This window comes from Nesoenas mayeri (assembly GCF_963082525.1).
Source record: "Nesoenas mayeri genome assembly, chromosome: 1".
In the NCBI taxonomy this organism is placed as follows: Eukaryota; Metazoa; Chordata; class Aves; order Columbiformes; family Columbidae; genus Nesoenas; species Nesoenas mayeri.
In genome coordinates, this window is record NC_137541.1 from 32986231 (window position 1) to 33006484 (window position 20254).

Genomic DNA, 20254 nt, shown 5'->3' on the forward strand with positions numbered 1-20254 from the left:
GGGGTGTGAGGCACTTATGCCAAACTTATGCCACTCTGACAGGTGGTGCAATTTCCTCCAAGATGTTCGGTTTTCCTCCCAAGCAAGTGTCGCATCTTCACTAGGAGCTTCTGTCGACGACACTGGTGGCTCTGGGGGACGGAGAACCCCAGCACTAATCCTGACACCCCAGCTCTGCACTGCCCGGAGCACTTGGAGTCTGCTCTTCCCAGGGCTTTGTGCCAGCTTCATCCATTGTATACGACAGTGCCTTCCTCCTCTACCATGGCACTGGCAATATTTTGTCTCGTCAAGGCGATATGAAGTGTCCAAGCAGCATAAAGGAATTTAATATTAAAGCAGACCATGAAACTGCCTTTCTGAATTCCAACATGCAAGCAGCAGTCCTTTAAATCTCTCTGCTATTTAGGAATGTCTGTTTAGCTGCTGTCGAAGTATATATTCAACTTTTTAAAGTTTTGATTACCTGTTAGGATATACTATGACTTCTACATTCCAGAGAAATATAAATCTTTTTTGTGGTAAACAGTTTTACCATAAAGCTTTTGGGTATTAATTGTTTTTCCTGAATGAAAAATTCACATGAACTTGCTTTGTAAAACAAAGTCTACGAAAAAGACAAAAACAAAAGAAAAAGCATCTCTTAGGAACAGATGAAGAGAAAGAATTTTTTACCCACAGACCATTACGGACCATTAAGGATGCGACAAACTGATACTCACTTATCTAGGTTAATGGCCATCATGAACCATCCGTTGCTATGAAACTGTTTAAAATCCATTGTGTCTATTGAATGTAAGGAAATGTACCTGTAAAACCAATTTGAACATGTGCCTGGTCTCCATTAGAGAATGTTAATGCCCAGAATAGAGGTGATGGTTTTATAAATATAACAAAAATCTGTGAAGAATGTTGCTTCTTGAAACTATCTGTTTTCTTTTGAGCTTCTCAGTTAAAAGTTTGACTGTTTATTAAACTTGTTTGCATTTTAATGTGTTTTTCACATGAACACGTGTTCTTAACAGTTAAAGCCACAAGGAATTTAAGCATGTCAACACATTGCTGAATGGTGCAGATATTCCCAGTGGGTTGGGTCACTATTTCTCATTTTTTATGGACAACCATGAATCTTTGTCCTGTTAAAACTCAGTGTTCTAACATGTTCCAGTAATTTGCTGTGGGTCGCAGTTTGAAAAATACCAGTGGCAAGGTCCTATTGAGCTTGCTGTAAGCAATTGACTTCAAGCAGTAGAAGCTCCATGGTTTTGAGAAGGCAAAACATCTTGCCAATAACTTCCATGGACGAAGCTGCCTTTTACTGAAGTGAGACTGCTTCCAACAGCTAACCAATTTAATTTAAAGGTGACTTGAGATAACTCTACAGGGCTGAAATCTACAGGGCACGTATATCTGCAGGAGCACATGTATCCAAGTCTAACATTTACACTCTAGTGAAGCCTCCAGAATTTTGGCTGTTTCCCATTCATGGAATAAGTGGCCACATTCTTTCAGTGCACATGTTTCTACTGTTGTAGCCTTGCAAAGTGTCAGCTAAACTCTGATATTACTTGACCCAAACTCATGATAAATCTTGGTGGCATTTTTAAACCACATGTTCCCTATTTACTTTGCCGTCAGCCCCAGCTGAACCCTTTTTCCCAACAAGCAGGACACGTAGGGTCTCCCATCTGTCCTACCTATGCTTTAGGCAATGTTGTTAAGCCTTACCCACCAAGTAGGCCCCACAGATATTTCAATGGCAGAAGAGGATTACACATCATATACATGTATCCATGGTACACACCTGGTCCCATCGTATGTGTGTCTCTGTGTCTCTGAGGGAGAAGCTAAAGGGAGGAAGAAGGTTTGAAGTAAGCCTAGGATGAGGTGAGGTGTCCCAGCAGCCACATTCAGTCCATGTGTCACCCATCTGGAACCTGTAGGTACAGTGTTCCCCCCAGGTCTATGTCTAAGGAACCCGAGGAAGGACTGACAGCGTATCCTAGGAGCCAGGACCCACAGCTGAGTTCATCACGGCTCCGTCGTGCCAGGGCAGCTGCCTGCTTGGCTCTGACTGCTGGCGGTGCCCTTCTTTGGGACCAAGGCCTCCTGAGGTCCAAGCAGCTACAGGGGAAAGAGGATCCAGGTAGCAGGCAAGGTGCCTTGGGTTGGGCATTGCTACCCTGAATTTAAACCAATTTCTCTGCTCCTGTTTTTTTCCAAAGACGACTTTCCCCAATTGAACAGACTATTTAAAAATCAAATATTCAAGAAACAGAACAACTGAGTCAGATTTCTGTGACATTCTGCAGTAGAAGTGCTATGCCCCAGCCATATTACAGGCAATGCAAACAAACTGCATCCAAGTTATAATGCAAACTGTGAAAAAACAAAGACTGTCCAGAATTTAAAAAATCATAGATTCAAAACTCTGTCTCTAGAGTGTGTGTTTGGGAATCATGAGTCAGCAGTCAGCCTCCTTGGCTCAACCATTTTATTCTGGAGGATTCAACCACAAAGCCAGTAATAGGGATTTTTAAAGTTATCATCTCTTAAATGTCTACACTTTATCCATTCAGTTTTGTGATGGATTTCACATGATACATACATTTTTTGAGAACTAAAATGCTACTTCTAATATTTCCAGGTAAATGAAATCTTTAAAATAGAAGGAATGGTAATACAGAAATCTAAAACTATATTGGGTATTCTGAGCGCAATTAGGGCAATTTTATTCAATTGATTTCTCAAGTTCCCACATGAGTGATCTACGGTGGTATCATTCAGTACAACAGTAACAGGTGCCGAAAAAGTAATTTTAAACAAATGAATTTTATCATATTATATGTTTTTCCCCTATTACCGCCAACTTTCCAAGTACTTCTGTGTAATTACCTAAATGAAGGTATATCAAAAAGCACTTTATTCTGAGATGTATTTCCATTTTTCATTACAAGATCACTGGAGTAATAGCATTGTTTACTCTCTTTTCTACAGAAGGATTTTATCACTGCCTGAAGATAAGGATGAGATAGCATAAGGAGAGTACATGAAGCATGTCTTTTAAACTAGTTTTACTACTAGAGTAAAATATACAGCAGGACTAGAAGGGACGACTAGAAGACACCTAATCCATCCTCTTGCCTGCAGGAAGCAGTTATTCAAGCACTCTGATCTTACAGATCTCCAGTGGAGATGGAAACTCCAAAAGCTTGCCAAGCAATCTATTCCCTATCCTCACCATTAAAGTTTTCTGTAATTTCTAAAATAAATCTTCCTTGCTGTAATTTAAGCCCATTACTTCTTGTTCTATCAAACATAGGCCAGGGAAATAGATTGTTCTCTTCCTCCTTGGAGCAACATCTTGTGTTATAATGTCTTTGCTCTATCTTTTCTGTGTCAGACTAAACTAACATAATTTACTCTATTTTTAATTTTAGGTTATAATTTCTACAGTTCTGATCTTTCTTGTCTCTCTCCTCTGGACGGTCTCCAGCTGATTCTCTTCTTTCTTCAAGTCTGGTGACTAAAACTGGACATGGTATTCTAATTTAGTACAAAGTTAAGATTTGCTAGTCCCAGATTTCATCTGATTATTTAAATAATGAAGTTGATCATCTCCCAGGAGGATACCAAAGCTGTCATTCTAGTGCATAGTAATTGTCCTGCTGGAAACCAAAGTTGAAAGCCAGATTAATTAAAACATAGTTCAGTGAAAATCAATTTAAGGAAACTTTTTGCTCTTGGATTTGTGTCTTAAGCCTGATTGACTGAACATCTAAGAAGGCACAAATTCTAATTCAAGTTTTATTGCTTCACATTATTTATATGAATTTTTTTGTGTCCAGTAAAAGAGAGACTCACATGAAGCCTTTTCCCTCAGTGTTGTGTATCTCCCTATAAGAGCATATTTCCAAACTCATGAAAACAAGGGCAGGGAAGATGCCTCTGGATGGCAGCTGGACTACATGGGGTAAGAAGAAGTAGGAAGAGGTGGTGGCTTGGCACAAGTACAGCTGGTGCAGTTTTTAATGTCTGATTCAAGATTAGGCCGTGATTTTACAGCTAGTTCTGTTGACTCTGAGAAAATAGCCCCTACCAGCAGCACACCACACCAGCTACTCTGAACAACCTCTAGAAACTTAGTGGCTGTGAGACCTCTGCTTGTGGTGCACGGCTGAAACTGCCCAAATGCTATTTTCTGGGGACAGGCTGATACGGAGAGATGAACAGCATGACTTTTTTAAGAGATCAGGGTAAATAGCTTCCTTACTACTGTTGTGAGCTATATAAACAATGCCTTATTATATACTGTCTTGATATACTGCTTAACTAAAACATATAAACATTTTAAATGAGACATGCAGGTGAGAACATGCCTACTCCCTTTCTATTTTCTTTTCTGTCCTTCATTTAACTGCTCTATTATTTTCCTAGTATAAAAAGGTCCATACTTTTGAGACCTGGATCCTGACATTCAATACAGTGTCATGTATTTCACTCTTACAGTGATTCTAGAACTAAATTTCAACATATATAGGTGGAGTAACTCAAGGATTACGTAGGATATTCATTATGCGAGACACAAGGTCAGTCTATTTATTCATTCTTGGAGGACTACTACTTATGTCACCAATGACGATACCAATTCCACTGCAAAGAGTTATGATTGTGACTCCAGGATTTCAGCCATAAATAAATAAGAGCGTACAGGTATTTGAATTTGCATTAATCTGAAAAACTTCTCCAGCAGAAAACATTTTATATAGTCACTATTTGTAGATGCATTTGTCTGGTGTTTCAGATTAAGTTGAATACTGGACATTTCAAGAACAATATGTCAATAAAACTTCACCAGTGCACTAGCTTTAAGAAGCTGCCTCAGTCTATTGAGGACATGTCATACTTGCTGAAAACTTTGATACTAAGGAGTACTCACACTGTCTTCTTCAAGCAGCCATCTTTGTTATTATGAACCACCTCTTCAAAGGAGTCTACTTTTTTCCTAGTGATTATAGGGGAACTTTGGAGGCTATTCCTACCATCGACTATCAAGCATTAGGTACTTAACGTGGCCTTCCTTTCTTGTTTTAGAAGAGTTAGACACTTGACTGGACATACAGTCAAAGTTTCTAGAAGCTGCTAAGTTATCTGCTTTGGTCTCACATCTAACAAATATCACAGACTCTCTTTCAGTAATACCTGCAATAATTTATGACTGACATCTTGAAGACAGACATACTAGTGGTAGTCACGCTATTTCAAATTGATGATACTTCTCCTATTTGAATTTGACTTCACTTTTTAAACACTGGCACTTGTAATGTCTTTTCTTCCATGCATAAAACAGTTCTGTCCTTCCCACAAAATCATTTACTTGGTGTAAGCAAGCTGCTGCCTTCATAAAACTAACTACATAAGAATAGAAACAGAGAGTCTGCAAAGACGATGCAAACTCACATTCCCTGCCATTTTTTCTAGCTTTCAAATCTATTTCTGGGAATTGGACAAATTCCTAAAGTAGATAAGATTGTGGACAGAGAACCCATGAAGTTTTCCTTAACTCACAGTCACAAATACTTTTATCGAAACAATCTTTATACATATTGAGTGCATATAATAAAACTGAACAAAATGTGGGACAAATCATCAGTATTTGTGTTTTACTCAATGTCACCAAGTTAACAGGATGTACTGTTTACTTGTTATAAAACCCAAGTTAAGGACATTGTACAACATTTTTCAAACTGCAGTTAGTTGAGGGCCAGGAAAGAGGCAAATAGCACTTCAGCTTGTCACAGGTGCAAAACCAGAGTATTGAATTCACATGGTGAAAAAACACCCCTGCAAGCATAAAACCTGTTTTAACCTGTTATTTTGGGCACAATGCAGCTACCAGACGTTTTTGTCATTTGGCACCAGTTCTTGGAAGGTTCAAAGGCATTGCAGAGCTTCACCATCTCTGGCAAGACACCTGTTGGTACTGGAACACTTACTATGAACCTAAACTTCTGCCGTAAGCCAAGGAATCTTGGCCTCATTATTTTGACAGAGCTTGAAAGCTGCTACTTCACCCCTAAAGCCTGAAGGAGATTCCCACAACAGGAAGCTCCCTCCCTGCCTCACCTGCAGGGCCGAATCAGGAAACAGCCTTCAAGCACAACCCCTCGGTCAAGTGCTTGGGCAAAGGCAGCTGAAGACTCAACTCTTTGGCACTGGCCAAAATCTGCTCCCCAGCACACCCCAGTGGCACAGCAATTAGGAAACTCCCCTGGAATGCAGCCATTCCCCACTGGCTTGCTCAGGCAGCTTCCTGATCAGAGGTTTCTGCGAAATCCACTCCCACTTCTCCTCTCATGCTATTAAGGAAGCCTCTGCACCTTGAGCTGGGCTGTGACTTCCTCCAGGCAAAGGGCATCCAGAATTACATGGATGGATGCAGAGCAGGGGAATAAATAACCTATCTTGAGGATTTCAGCCTTGGAGTAAGTGGAGGTGGAAGCATCCCTTTCATGACCTGACTGTTGAGACATTGCAGAAGGGAAGAGTAGTTCCCATCCACATGTCATCCTACTTCAGAGATAAGTAATAAAAAAAGATATAGAACACTAATTCCTTAAATTTCATGCCACTGCTAATTTCTTCCTTTATTCTTCATTCATACAAAGCAAACACGAGTCAGTGGAGGATATCTGCTCATACCTCCTTTGCCTTGTTATGACACATTTCCAATCTGCAAGGTAAAGCCTTTAAGGGCTACCCTGTCTGTGATGAAACATGGCACTGGTGGTTGCTATAAGGACCAACAAACGGCTGGCCACCACACTGGGCTATCCATTCTTTCATTTTACCCTACCTGCCAGCAACCTGCTAGGGAAGACACGGAACTGGGCCCAGTTGAGATGGGGGACAGGGATAAAAAAAGGGCACAGTGTCTGGAGAAAACAACATGGAATAAACTGAAGGGCTTAGAAGTTCAGAGGCACTTCCCCCTTTCCTGTGCATGTTAATCCAGCAGACTTATCTTTCTTTCTTTTATATGAAGCATATTTGCAGCTTCAAGCCAATCTTTACATGTTTCTCTCTGTTCCTGAAAAAGAGCATAATGATAGGAGGTCCAGAACAATAAGATGTGGCTCTTTCTCCATTCACATGCCAGTAAACAAATTCACAGGCAGAATTTAGCATGCATTATATAATGATGTTCAGTCAGAATCTGTATCTGATACAGATTTGGTACAGTTTGTACAACACTTGGAAGATTTTTTAGAATCTGTCAGCCAACTTAAAAGTTCTGGAGCTATTTAAAAAACAAGCTTTCTAAAGTGTAAATATGGCTTTTATTAAAGCCAGTTTTTAGTGAGAACACCAAAGGAACTTAATTGCATTTAAATGCTGAATGCACCAGAGACTCACGTATGGACCAAGAAGAGTTCATGTATAGTTGAGTTGGTGTATGCAGCTGGCAATGCCAGCCTGGTGACTTACCGCTAATTCAGTAGGGCTGAGACAAAATGCACCACAAATGTCTGTTTGAAGTGCTTCAATTCACCCTCAAGTGAGCAGAAACATCTAGGGAATGGAAAGGTGGGATCTGTCTCATCCAGCTTGACATAGTTACATCAATAGAGTCTAGAGAGTGACTCGTTTGACTAAAAGTAGATGCCTGCTTTAAAATGAGTTGACTCACTTTCTGGACAATATCGATGGTTTTGACTAGATCCCCATTGACTATGACTCCAGGCCTATCAGCTGCCTCTATCCAGTCTAAAACAGGAGAGAAATTCAATGATTTTGACTGAAGGCTAGGGATATTCCAGGACATGATCAAGTAAACTAGTAGCTAATATAGACTATCTTCTGGTTCTCACTGTAGAGGCACTATTGATGATCCTACAGAGACATCATCATTACAGAAATTATACTGAGATAATATGCCCAAAACAGGCATTAATTAAAAATAGACAAAAAGGAGGTAGAAAGGAATAATTTGTGTTTTTAAAATCTGTCATAAGTATAGGGAGTTTATTTACAATTGTATTTTATACTGTGCATATAAGTACCATACATATACCATTTATGAATATTCACCATGAACCAACAAAGTAGTTTTATGTAATCAAAGTCCTGGCTCATAAGGAAGATTGTATGTTTGATAGTTTTCAGATTATATCATAGGCTTTAAACTATACCTTATTAAAAAAAATGCAGATCTTGAAATTTCAAAGATATTTAAATAGAAATTATTTTCTTAACTAAGGGAAAAGAGACTCATTAGTTAAAACTTCTTTTGTAGAAGCATGTTTGTGTTACCAGCACGCCAGTGACACTTTCATTAGATGAGCTGAAAATGTTATGGTTTTTGGATCACAGAACCTCTTCTAGAACAAAACTGAAGAGCTACATAATTTTTCTTACAGAGCATGATATAAATTAATCCAAGTGTTGAAAGCTGATAAATATATTTTTTTCCCCCGTTTGACAAATCCCATTTTCCCCTTCCCCATATTTCTAATAAAATATAAGCCAGTGTGTGGATTTGTTAACATACTACTGAGGAAAGGAAAAGAAGTTTTATATTCTAACTATTTTGTCACAGAGACAGAGGCATTAACAAACTAACAAAAAGTTAGACTTAAGACAAAATAGAAATAATACTTTCCAGTTACCAAAAGTTAAAAATATACTGGAAGTTTTTCTTTAAGACCAGGGTTGTGCTTATTCACTCCCTTGTATTTGTCCTGTTACCTGTACCTGTGGAAGCTGCTGCCAAGTCAGAGATCCATATCTATTTTGTAAAATCGTGAATGATGACACCAGAAGATGGACAAGTCATATATTTCATTAATATATGTATCATGTACATTAAATTTTGACTGAGATAAATGAGGTTCATACTGTTTCTTATAAAATGTTTAGAATTTGATCACAGTCATAAGGAGATAGATGGCATTTTTCTTCCAAGTGCTATGTTTAGAATGTGCATACTTTTTAACAGAAAGATACTAAGGTAAGTCAGTTTTTCATTTTATATAATTATTCTTGTAATGCACAGCTCAACATACAGTCCTGCACAACACTGTGAATGCAGCAACATCACATTCTCATACAGCTTTGCTAATGATGAAGTTAAGCAGAGTGTTTAGAAACGGAAATGATGGACAGGTTGGAGTGATCTCTGGAGGACATCTAGTCCAACTTTTCATTCAAAGCTGCTCCAACTAAAGCAGGCTGCTCAGTCAGGTTTTGAATACTTCCAGGAACCAAGATTCCACAACATCTACTGAAAACCCATTCCAGCATTTGACCATCCTAATACATCTTTTTCTGGCATAATTTCCTGTATTGCCACTTGTGTCCATTAGCTCTCATCCTATCACCATACACCTCCAAGAAGACTCTGGATCTTTTCTCTATATTCACCCCACCACGTTCTCATTATATGCTTGTACTCGAGCCTGTGTGATCTTCGTGACAGTCTGCTGCATTCAGACCAGTATGTCAATGTCTTGTGCTGAGCAGCCAAAACCAGTACTCAAGAAGCAGTCTTACAAGAGCCAGAGGTGAATAACTACTTCCCTGCTGGACCTGCTGGTTACATCTTGCAAATACAATACAGGATGAAGTTGACCTTGTTTGTCCCAACTTCCCATTCATGCCTAATGTGTCCATGAGGAGCACAGGTCCCTTTCTGCAAACCTGCTCTCTAGTCACTTGAGCTCTAGTGCATGCAGGTATAGGGGGTTATTCCATGCCCACTCACCGGACTTCTCACTTGTCTTTGCTGAGCTTCGTGAGGGTCTTGGTAACCCGTTCCTCCAGCCTGTCCTGGTCCCTCTGAATAACAGCTCTGCTCTCCAGTATATCAACCACTCTCCTGAAGGCTGTTATCATCCACAGATTTGCTGATGGTGCACTATCTCTCATAGTCCGGATCATTAACACTGGAGACACCAAACTGCACTGGCCTCAGAACCTGTCCCTGAGGGGGATTGCCACTAGCAACCGGGTGTCAGATAGACTTTCTACTGCCAATCACAACCTGTTCAGCCTGGTAGTTCAGTCAATTTTCCATCCATTTTATCATCCTTATCATGCTTATCCTGTCCATATCTCACTATTTGACTAGTAGGATGCTATCAAAGACCTAGTAGGATACTATCAAAGACCTTGCTAAAGTCAAAGTAAGCAATATTCATTACTTTTCCCTTTCCAGAGAACCAGTCGTCTTACAATGATCAACCAATCAGGTTGATTGGGACAGTTTGCCCTTGGTAAATTCATGCTGCCTATTTCTAATCACCTTCTTGCACTCAATAAGGTCAGAAATGGTTTCCAGGAGGAAAAATCTTCCAGGAGGCTGAGGTTAGACTACTTAACATGTAGTTCCTTGGATTCTCTTTCTTAACCTTCTTTAAGGTTTTCTTGTTTCTTCTGTCCATCAGGGACCTCCCCAATCACTATAACCTGTCGAAGTCAATGGGCAGCAGACTCACAGTGACATGGGCTAGCTTCCTCAGCACCCTTGGATGCATCCCACCTGTTTCCATGAACTTGTGTAGGTCCAACTCATTTAAGCCCTCAATCCTTCTCTACTGTGTCTACTGCCTCACTCTCTCAGACGCAGCTATTAACCTCAGGACTGAGAGTAAATGTTGCCAATAAAAAAAGTAAAATAAAACAATCAAAAGCAGAATAGGCATTGAATGCCTCACCTTTTTCCATGCCTTTTGTCAGTAGGTCCCCCTGCCATGTAGATTACTTGGCCCACATTTTCCATAGGCTGCCTTTTTGTTGCAAATATACTCACTAAAGCCCTTTTTGTTGCACTTCACATCCCTTGCTGTTGCAACACGAGCTGAGCTCTGGCTTTCTTAATTCCCTCCTTGGAGACTATATTCCATCCAGGTAATCCTGGATCTGTTTCTGCCTTCTGCTTTTTTTTTTGTATTTGAGGTCAGCCAAGAGTGTCCTGCTCATCCATACTGGCCTTGTACATATGCTCATCTTTCTGTGATTTGGAATGGACTAATTCTGTGCTTTGAGGAGGCTGCTCCTGAAGATCAACCAGTTGTCCTCAGGGCAGACAATTGTCCCCTGCCCAGCTGAACAAGACAACCAAGCTGAAATTTGTTCTCTAAAAGTCAAGGCTGGCAACTTTATTATTTGTTTTGCTCATTTATCTCAGGGGTTTTAACTATACAATCTCAGGGTTGCAGCCAAAGCTGCCTTCAAGCTCCACTCCCCCAGCCAGTTTGCTCTTGAGTAGTAGCTCCAGAAGGACACCTGCCCTAGTGGACTCACCAATTACCTTTGTCATGAAATTGTCATTGGATTTTTTGCACTTAATCCATGCTTCTGGTGCTGACACGTCTGGAACCCAGTGTTCCCTAGAATAAGGAGTTGCACTTTTACTGTCCCGACAGCAGAAACCTCACTTGGCCTCCAAGATCTGCATATCATTATCACCTGCCAGAGGGAATCTCAGGGAGATGCCTCCTTTAACATATCTGTAGCACTGAGGAATACTGTGGCCTGACGCAAAGGGCTCATAACATGTCCTGAGGAGAAATGTGATACAAGTGTGAGGAGGCTAGAAACATTGTGGTGCCAAGGCCTGTTGCGACAGGTGTTACTTTCATCACCCCTAATGAGGCTAGAAGTGGACAAGGAGAGTAAGGGGACATCCTCAGGTTGTTGGTGCTAGCTATGGAGATGAGCAGAGTAGTCCTATCCACACTGAGTCACATCCACTCACCAGTGTCCGAGAAACACACAGTATTCCAAGACTCATCAGTGCCAAAGATGAGTAGTATGCCTGCCAACACTTCATGTAGGCTTTTACCAATGCTGGAGATGACTCCCTGTTGCCATATTTCATTTGCTATTGAGCTCCTCGCTTGGTAATCTCATGTGACCAAGAAGTCTTGATATAGTGAGGATCAGGCCTGCTTCCTTGAGGAAGGACTTCTTAGGAGAATGGCCTCCTATTGATTCAGTGATTAAGGCTTTTGCCAGTTCACAGCTCCCATCTATTTAATGTGGCCATAGGCTTCTGGATTTAATTATGTCTTCAGAACCTTCCAAGTCTGTAATTCTGCTGTTCAAGTTCCTGATCTCTTCTTGTCCTAAAATAATGATGGATTGTACATTTATCAGAAATACATCACCTTCTAAGGCAGTTAAGTCTCCTGGTTTGCACAGGAGACGATAGGAGACAGCCTTTATAAGTCATTCTGAGTTGTCTTTGGAGAAGACTTGTAGAGGCCCATACAGAAAACAACTCACTACCTGTCTGAAATTCACTGCAGCAGGCCACTCCACCTCAGCACTGTCCCTGAGAGAAACCTGTGTGGAGTGCTCCTTAGCTCATATCCTACACAAAAGGGGAAAAAGTCTCTAAGCTTGAGAAATAGAGCCTGCATACATCCTACAAGGTGAACACAGATGTGGTCTCTCACTTAAAATAGAATCTGGCTTTTCTTCAGTGGAGGCTGTAACTTCACAGCTAATGTATTTGAAGCAGGAAGATGACAAGTCTTCCTCCTGAAGAGGATTCCTCATCATATTCTAAATGAAAGGACATAAACACCAATCAGGGATAGCATTCTAGGCCACAAATCTTAACTAAAACAGGTATCAGCAGACAGCAATATCTCTGTTGAAAAAGCTCCAAGGCCCTCCTTTGCACAAGATTTTTTCACTGGACAAAGCGGTCCCACTCCTGAGTTTTGCAGTTCCTGTTCCAGGGCAATTGTCCCATCCCTCTGTGCAAGTAGATTAGTTATCTAACTTAAAATTGCAGATTCTGAGGCTGATTGACTGCTAGACAGTTTTTCCAAGCATCACAGCCAAGTTTCAAGAATATTTGGGACAGAATAGTACATGTAAAGGTCTTCACCTATAAGCTGGATACTATGCAGCCCTGATGCTCATTTTTTTTATTCAGGGCTCAGATTTTCCTTTTCCTACAGACTAGAAATACTATTCCTTTGGAAGCTGCATTGCTTTTCAAGTGCAGAATGTTCCCCTTGTTCACTTCATCAACAAATATCATACTGTGAATGTTAAAGGATACCAAATTTGGGCTTTGTAGCAAGAAGCAGGAATACAGGCTCTGTATGGCACACTGCCACTGGAAAACACAGCCAGGTTCATGAGATGAGCCATTTAAAAATTAAGATTTTTTTTCTTAAAACGTAGCAACCATTTTAAGTTTAGGTGCTATAGTACCCTTCAAATTAATTTTATGGTTAACCTCAGACGGAAATAATTTTATTTTTTTTTTTACTGTGGTAGCATTTAGATTACCCAATCGGTATGCCATATATTATCGGGAACTGTAGGTCCTGCAGATAACAAATAGAGTCTCTACCAGGAAGTGTTTGTATTCTTAAACCATGTTCCTTCAGTTATCTGTGTGCACAACTTCATACATTAATAATCCCATAATGTTAATGAAATTCTGTCATAACACCAAGTGTTTTATATAGTATTTCTCAGTTGCGCAAGAAGTACAACAGCTGGGCTTCAAGAGTATGGACTTTGTAGATAAAATCTGAAATTTTTACTTTTAAAAAGAGGGACAAATAAGCTATTTTGTTTTGTCATTTCCACTCCTGACTTTCCATATCCACTGCTCTAGCTCACACAATACACTTCTTATGTCTTCTTGTGAGAAAAAAGGTTTTACACTCATGAAGAACATGAACTTACCTAACTTTCACTACTCTGAACCTATCCAAAGGTCTAAACCACATGACATTTCTTCTTATGACATATGCAAAGGTATTTGGACTTGTCCTCCTGGAGCCTCCCAAGGCTGTACTGGGATTGTAACATACGATGAGCCCTTGTGTTACTCTGTAGAATAGTTGTTCAAGTAAGACAGAGGAGGTGGTGAGGCTGATGTTGCTGCAGTATTCTGGGCTCCAGCCCAACCCTTTTCAGTCACTGAAGTGGTGAAACTTCCATCGTGAGCTGTTCAAAGAGCTTAATCTCTCCTCGTTTTTCTAAGCATAGCATAGCTTTAATGTAACTAACATGGGAAAGGGGAGGTTTTCTAACTGAAAAATCAACTTTTTAAAGTCTGTAGTTATTTTTCAGTTGCTTAACTTAACTGCTTATAAGATAAAATTATAATTTGGCATCAATTGAAATTTCATTCTTCCCTCCATAGTCATGAATCTCCAGACTGATGTGCTGTGGCTCCAGTGCCAAATTGCTGCAGAGAGGAGGTAGAGGAAGTAGAAGCTGGGAAGGAGGCTAAAATGAACAAGATTTACCAGGAATTAAAACCAATGGGTCTACAGCAAGGCAGCTGTTTGGAAAGTCAAGGGGAGACAACATAGTACTTCAGCAATTCAACATACAGTTTTAATGTTGACTGAAAACATTAATCTTACCAAAATGAAGCCTGTGGTATGTGTCTTGTCTTTCTCATCTGTGTGAAGACATGTAGGAAGCACAGCCATTCCAGCAATATCCCATATTTGCACTACTTTTGATATGGAATTTATTTCATGTATGCACTTATCTTTAAATTTACACACAGAAAAATATAGGTGGGGAAAAAAAAAAAAGTATTTATATATATAAAATTTAAATATAGATGTGCCATGGTCCAAAAGGTTCTATCTTGGATTCTTCATAAGTGAGGGACAGAAATTTATTTCCAAATCTCCATCTTGAAAATATCCAGCAAACATTGCTCTTTATGGATATTTTAGTCTCAACTTCCCTTCATCCCCAAGGCCTGCAAACTCCACATTGTAGGTCTCTGGATGCAGTGCAATGTTCTGTGTCACACAGACTGAAAGTAGGCAACAGAGGAAAATATAATACAGTAGTTACCGGACAAAATGCTTTTTCAACTAATTTCTGTATTGTCTGTGTCCATCCCACATAGACATGCTGCATGTAAAATGAAAGTTAGTCTTCTATTTCTGTTTTCTTGTCAATACCACAAGATAACAGTTGTACCCCACCTGCCCTGAAAAAGAAATAGAGTGCACAGTTAACCATTCAGCCAGGTGCACCCCTTTCAAAATGCCTGTGGCAACTGGGCTAGGTAAACCAGAGGAGATATTTATCAGAAGACCCACCAACTCTCTTCATCATCCTTTTAAACAGCAACAAGGAACTGGTAGCAGCACCTAACTGCCTTGATTCCAGGTTTCTTCAAGTCCCTAATCAGTGTGAACAGGAGTGACAAAGCTTTGTCCTGCTGTTGGTATCCAAACCACATGTATGCTGGAGCCTTTGAAGGTGGAATAAAGGAAGAGGGAGTCCTGTCTTCCCTGAGCTGCTTATTCCCACCTTTTCTTGATCTGACACTGCCCTTCACACAATCAATCTTCTTAGGTAACAAGTCCCTTTAAAAGGCGACTTTTTCTGTCCTGTACATTTTCAGCTGAATTAATCTTTATCTTGGTTGCAGTACAGCTGTGTGAATGCCAATGCCAACAGGAAGGGATACAGAGACGAAGGCGGATGATATGCTTCTGTTTCGGAGAAGCACCCATTTAAACTAATATATTAAACTAGTTGTCGAACAACTTACTGATACCTAACCACTAGCAGTGGTTCCAGAACTTGCCATTGGTTTGAATATTGAAAAAGTCTGAGTATGTGAAAAGCCACCCTGCTGCAGGATGAAGCTATTACTGCTATCCAGAAACTAGCTAGTCAGACTACTACCAATTTATGAGTTACTACCCTGGCAAGTCAAAGACTGTATTAGGTTAGTGATATCATTATGTAAATTATTTACCTGCAGGTTTTCAGGATCAGGGATTTGCCCAAAATCTCAGTTTTTCCTAGAATGAAACAGCACCACAAGACCCAAGAGGAGATACGGATATGCACATGTTCACGACTAAGATGTGACCCCATAAAAGAACTGCCTCCTAAATTATATTATAATTCATATTTTTAGGAGACTTGAGTTTTCACATCAAAACTTGTCCAGAAAAAAAGAGCTATGAGTTGTGTGTTAGATTTGCCTTCCCTACTTCAAAGGTATAAGGGGCTCTTGAAGTGCATGGAATATTCTGTCCCAAATTAATACTATGTATTGGGGTAAGCAGATACTCAAGTTAATACATAATCTGGCACACAATTCAAGAGCTACTTCCTGTAGTAGTTAGTTTGTGGTAATAACATGTCATTTCTGTAGATTGTGTAAATTGCTAGCTCTGTTTTTATACTTCAATAAAATTTGTTTGCATAGCTCATACTTCTCCTTTCATTACAATTAGGCAAGCAGACATTAAAACAACAAAACTTTATTGCTCATGTCTTTAAGTTAAATAACCACTGCAAAGTATAAAATGTTTTTAAAGTAACAGAACAATGTGAAAACCACTGCTAAGCTGTGTAGAAATTGCAGTCACTTTAAAAAGTGACTGATATACAAATGAAGAACATAAGCATCAGCTGCTTGCAGTGCTCCCATCTCCTCTCCACGTACCGTTGTGTAAGTGGTGCATCACAGCATATGAGGAAGAGTATTATATTTAGGATAGCTACATTCTGGGATCAAACATGCTAAATGTATATACATCCAAACTCTACCTTGTATTCAGACAAATGTTTTTATATTCATTTTAACAATCTAGTCCTTTCTTCCACCTCCACAAAAATGCTGGAAGGTCCTTTTTTAGAGATCAAGATACACATGAAGTATTCTAAAATAGCAAACCCTTACTAAAAACTAATTGGCAACTCTGCTGCAGAATATGAACTCAACTGGTGATTTTCTTTGCAAGTATCTTTACTTACTGTCTTTGAGTAGTGAACTGACAGCAGCTTTGTCCAATTAATTTTGACATGAGTGAAAAAGAGAACATGAGTGATAAAGAGAACTATTTATCAGCACTTAAGTCCTAACTACTTTTATCATCTGTAAGACATTATACAGAATACTAGGACTCTGGTTTTGAGAGATGACCCAACATTTTTAGGGGAATGCTGTGCAACTCCTGGACTGCAGTTCCAATGGACTTAACACATTGGCACAAAACCCTTTCAGGCATTTGAGTTCAGGTCCTGGAAGAAGCTACAGGAGCTGTGGCTTGAAAGGCTCCTGTTCTCTGACTGATACGAGGAGGGCACCAGCACAAAGAACAGCACACTCGGCGAGGCTGCTTCAGGGCTGCATTTGATAGTTTCCACTCAAAATGTGCCACCCCAGATAGCTGCCTGCACTGGTCTCTGCCCGTCACACTCCGGCTCCTGCACCTGCCTATTTACTAATTCCTTTCCAAATGTTAAAACTTCCCATAACTTCATTTGCATTTACAAAGCTGTGGGTTTTAATATGTTACTGCTACTCTGCATCTAAAATCAGCAAGTTTTATTGAGGCAATACAAATTAACCCAAAAGCAGTAGGCAGTCCAGCAGATCTTCCCTTGCCTTCACAAGGCAGGGAAAGATCTGCTGGACTGCCTACAAGGCCATCTAAATTCCTGCCAGTTTTTCAACTTTCCCTTCAAAAATCTGCAAACATTGCCTCCCCCTGCTTTCCATGTAAAGGTGTCAAAAAACAATGAAGCTGCTTCAACTATTGGTTTGAAAAGTGCCTGTTTCCCTCCAGCTGGTGTCTTAACCATTTGCAGGCACACATACAGCTCCACTGACTTCTACATCCAGGAACTGCAACTTGCCTTTTAAACCAGCAAGACCAAGTGTTCCTTTCTGCATCTCTCCTGGGACCATAACAGCACCAAAAAGCAGACTTTTGGTGACCCTTCACTATAACAAATGTTCAGTATAATATTCAAATACCTAGTGGAATACTTAATGAATAATTTTTTATAGAACGCTACTACTAACTTTAAACCATAAAACTCTCAATTCTACAGTAACCATGCTTATGAAGATCATATAAAAGGACCTGGAAGGCCTTTCCTCTTCCGCAACCATAGGGGTTTGTTTTGACCTGGTTTGGAGGTTTTTTGTGCAATTTTTCCCCTCTTATTGGAGGCATGTGACCATGGAGTAGCCCTCTGTTCTATTTATATTGCTACAAGAGGCATCCCTAACATTTTGTGAGGATGGGACAGGGCAAAGACAATCAAAGCAAACAGCTGTGCAAAACTCTTCTATCATTCTCACACCTAACTGAAGGCAGTAGTATCACAATGAGGACAAAAAAAAGCCCTTAACATTGTGCTCATTAAACATTCATCTTTCTTAAAAATTAAACAAATAAACAACAAAAAAAAGTAATAGCAGACAATGCTTACCAGGCTAAGCCTTTGTTAGCAATGAAGTCACCAGAAGTCTTTGAGGACAGATTAGTAAACGAAGTAATCCTTTGGGAATTCTCCCAAGACATCCAGCTAGTTGACAAAACTGTTCCAGTCTTGGATTGTGATCCTGTAACAGCAGTTAGGACCGAACACGGTGATCATAGCTCTGCCTTGCAAAGGGATACAGCTTAGACGCTTCCAAAGATCACGTTAGCGCACCCAACGCAACATTTTTCCTTCAGCCACTCACTGCCCTAAGACCATTTGAGGAAGCCAGCACCAAAATCACCACTGTAAGGAATATTTTTACTACTTGGATTACAAGTACAGGACTTGCTACCTTCCTTTCATATACTGATTCTGTATTGGGCAATGTTATTCTGAGTAATTAGCATTATGCTGGAATGAGCTGAGCATGGCACTGGATAGCCAACTTCCTCTATTTGAGCCCAGGGTACAGATATTTTGCAATCACATTGCAAATAGTGACTATAAAAGCAAATAGAGTCAAATAGCTACTAGGATATGTTTTCAGGATTGAATTTCAATAGGACTTCAGGTTCCAAGACACCTTATAAGAAGCCACAACTGAAGACTAAGAAGAAACACTTGAAGATATACTGTTCTTTCTGAACTTAAAAACTACTGGGGACAAAGATTTCCAGGCCAGGTGTCTGCCTCAAGCTGATGTTTTCAAAACAAATTTTCAACAAGAATGTAAGGGTGAAACCAGGGTAGAAAAAACCTCCCATTTTTACTCAAGTACAGGAAAGGCCCTCTTAATGTACTTGAAAAGACCTTTACTTTGAAGAGAGAACTTGAAATTTAGTGGGAGAGTAGACTTTGAATCAGGGATAGGCCTTTGGGGCAGTCTTCCTATTGAACATCATGATAAAGCAATAAGCTTTTGAACCTCAAGCTTCACATGAGCAGCAAAAAATAAAAATAAAATAAAGAGCCAGAAGCTGGGCTTTCTGACAATTCTGTGGCATCAGCAGTGCCACAGGTCGGTGCCAGCAGTTGCTCCGAGCTGAGGCGGCGGCGGGGACGGCGGCGCAGGCTGGGGCTCCGCGCTCCCTCTTCTGGCACCCAGGTCAGGCAGAGCAGCCACAGCCCTGGGCGAGGGATGGGTGATGTTGGGAGGCTCCAGCAAACGTATCCTGTTGGGTATAACCCATTTCTATTTCTGTTGTTATCAGGGATTTACACGGAGCAGCGAGTTTCTTGCATCGAACTGGTGGCTTCTAACGAACTGCTCCTCATTTTCTGAGTTCCAGGTTTGAGCCTCTAGAAACTAAATGCAGAAATATCGCACAGTATCTCCCATACGTGTGCAGTCTCCTTGATGGAAGCTTCCAAGTACTGTTAAACATTTCAAATACAGCACCACAATGATCTTGCACTAGGAAAGCCCTAATAATGCAGACAGGACCACAGCATGTATGCACAAGTTAATGAAAAAGCCTATGGCTGAATTTAATATGGCTCTAAAGTTACAGCTAGCACCCCTATGGCTGAACTATTTCTACTCTCAAATTACCTGGAAATTATATTAATTGAAACTGTGTTTTGATTAAGTGAAGAACACCCCAAATTAGTAGCCATCCATGTACTCTGTGCCTTAGCTTTCTCAGCACTATAGTGATGATGATGCTATTAGCTCAGCAGTTTGGGAACTCATTCATATGAACATTCAGATACTCTCCTAATGATCACTCTAGAAAAACCTGTAAGAAAATGCAACAAACAAACAAACAAAGAAACAACAACAACAAGAACTTCAGATTAACATTTAAACATCATGCATATGCAGAGGCATAACCTCTCTTCTTATTATTTTTTTTTTTAATCAGTGAGCAGTATCCATCTCAAACTGAAGAATCATGCATTAAAAAAAGTTGTCATATAATTAAGGCCTATCATACACATGCATGATGCCACACAGAGGGAAAATTCTCAAATAATGAGCACTGAATTTTTCAACCTTAATTTTGATATG

The 20254-nt window shown here is 40.1% G+C and overlaps 1 long non-coding RNA gene across 1 annotated transcript; it reads right to left on the reverse strand.

Annotated features, from left to right (window-relative positions):
* Window positions 1-14425: 14425 nt before the first annotated feature.
* Window positions 14426-19946, reverse strand: LOC308053045. Its single transcript, XR_013923605.1, has 3 exons — window positions 19796-19946; window positions 18250-18382; window positions 14426-14992 (listed from the first exon to the last, which is right to left on the reverse strand). It is a non-coding gene; the product is annotated as an uncharacterized lncRNA (long non-coding RNA).
* Window positions 19947-20254: the final 308 nt, after the last annotated feature.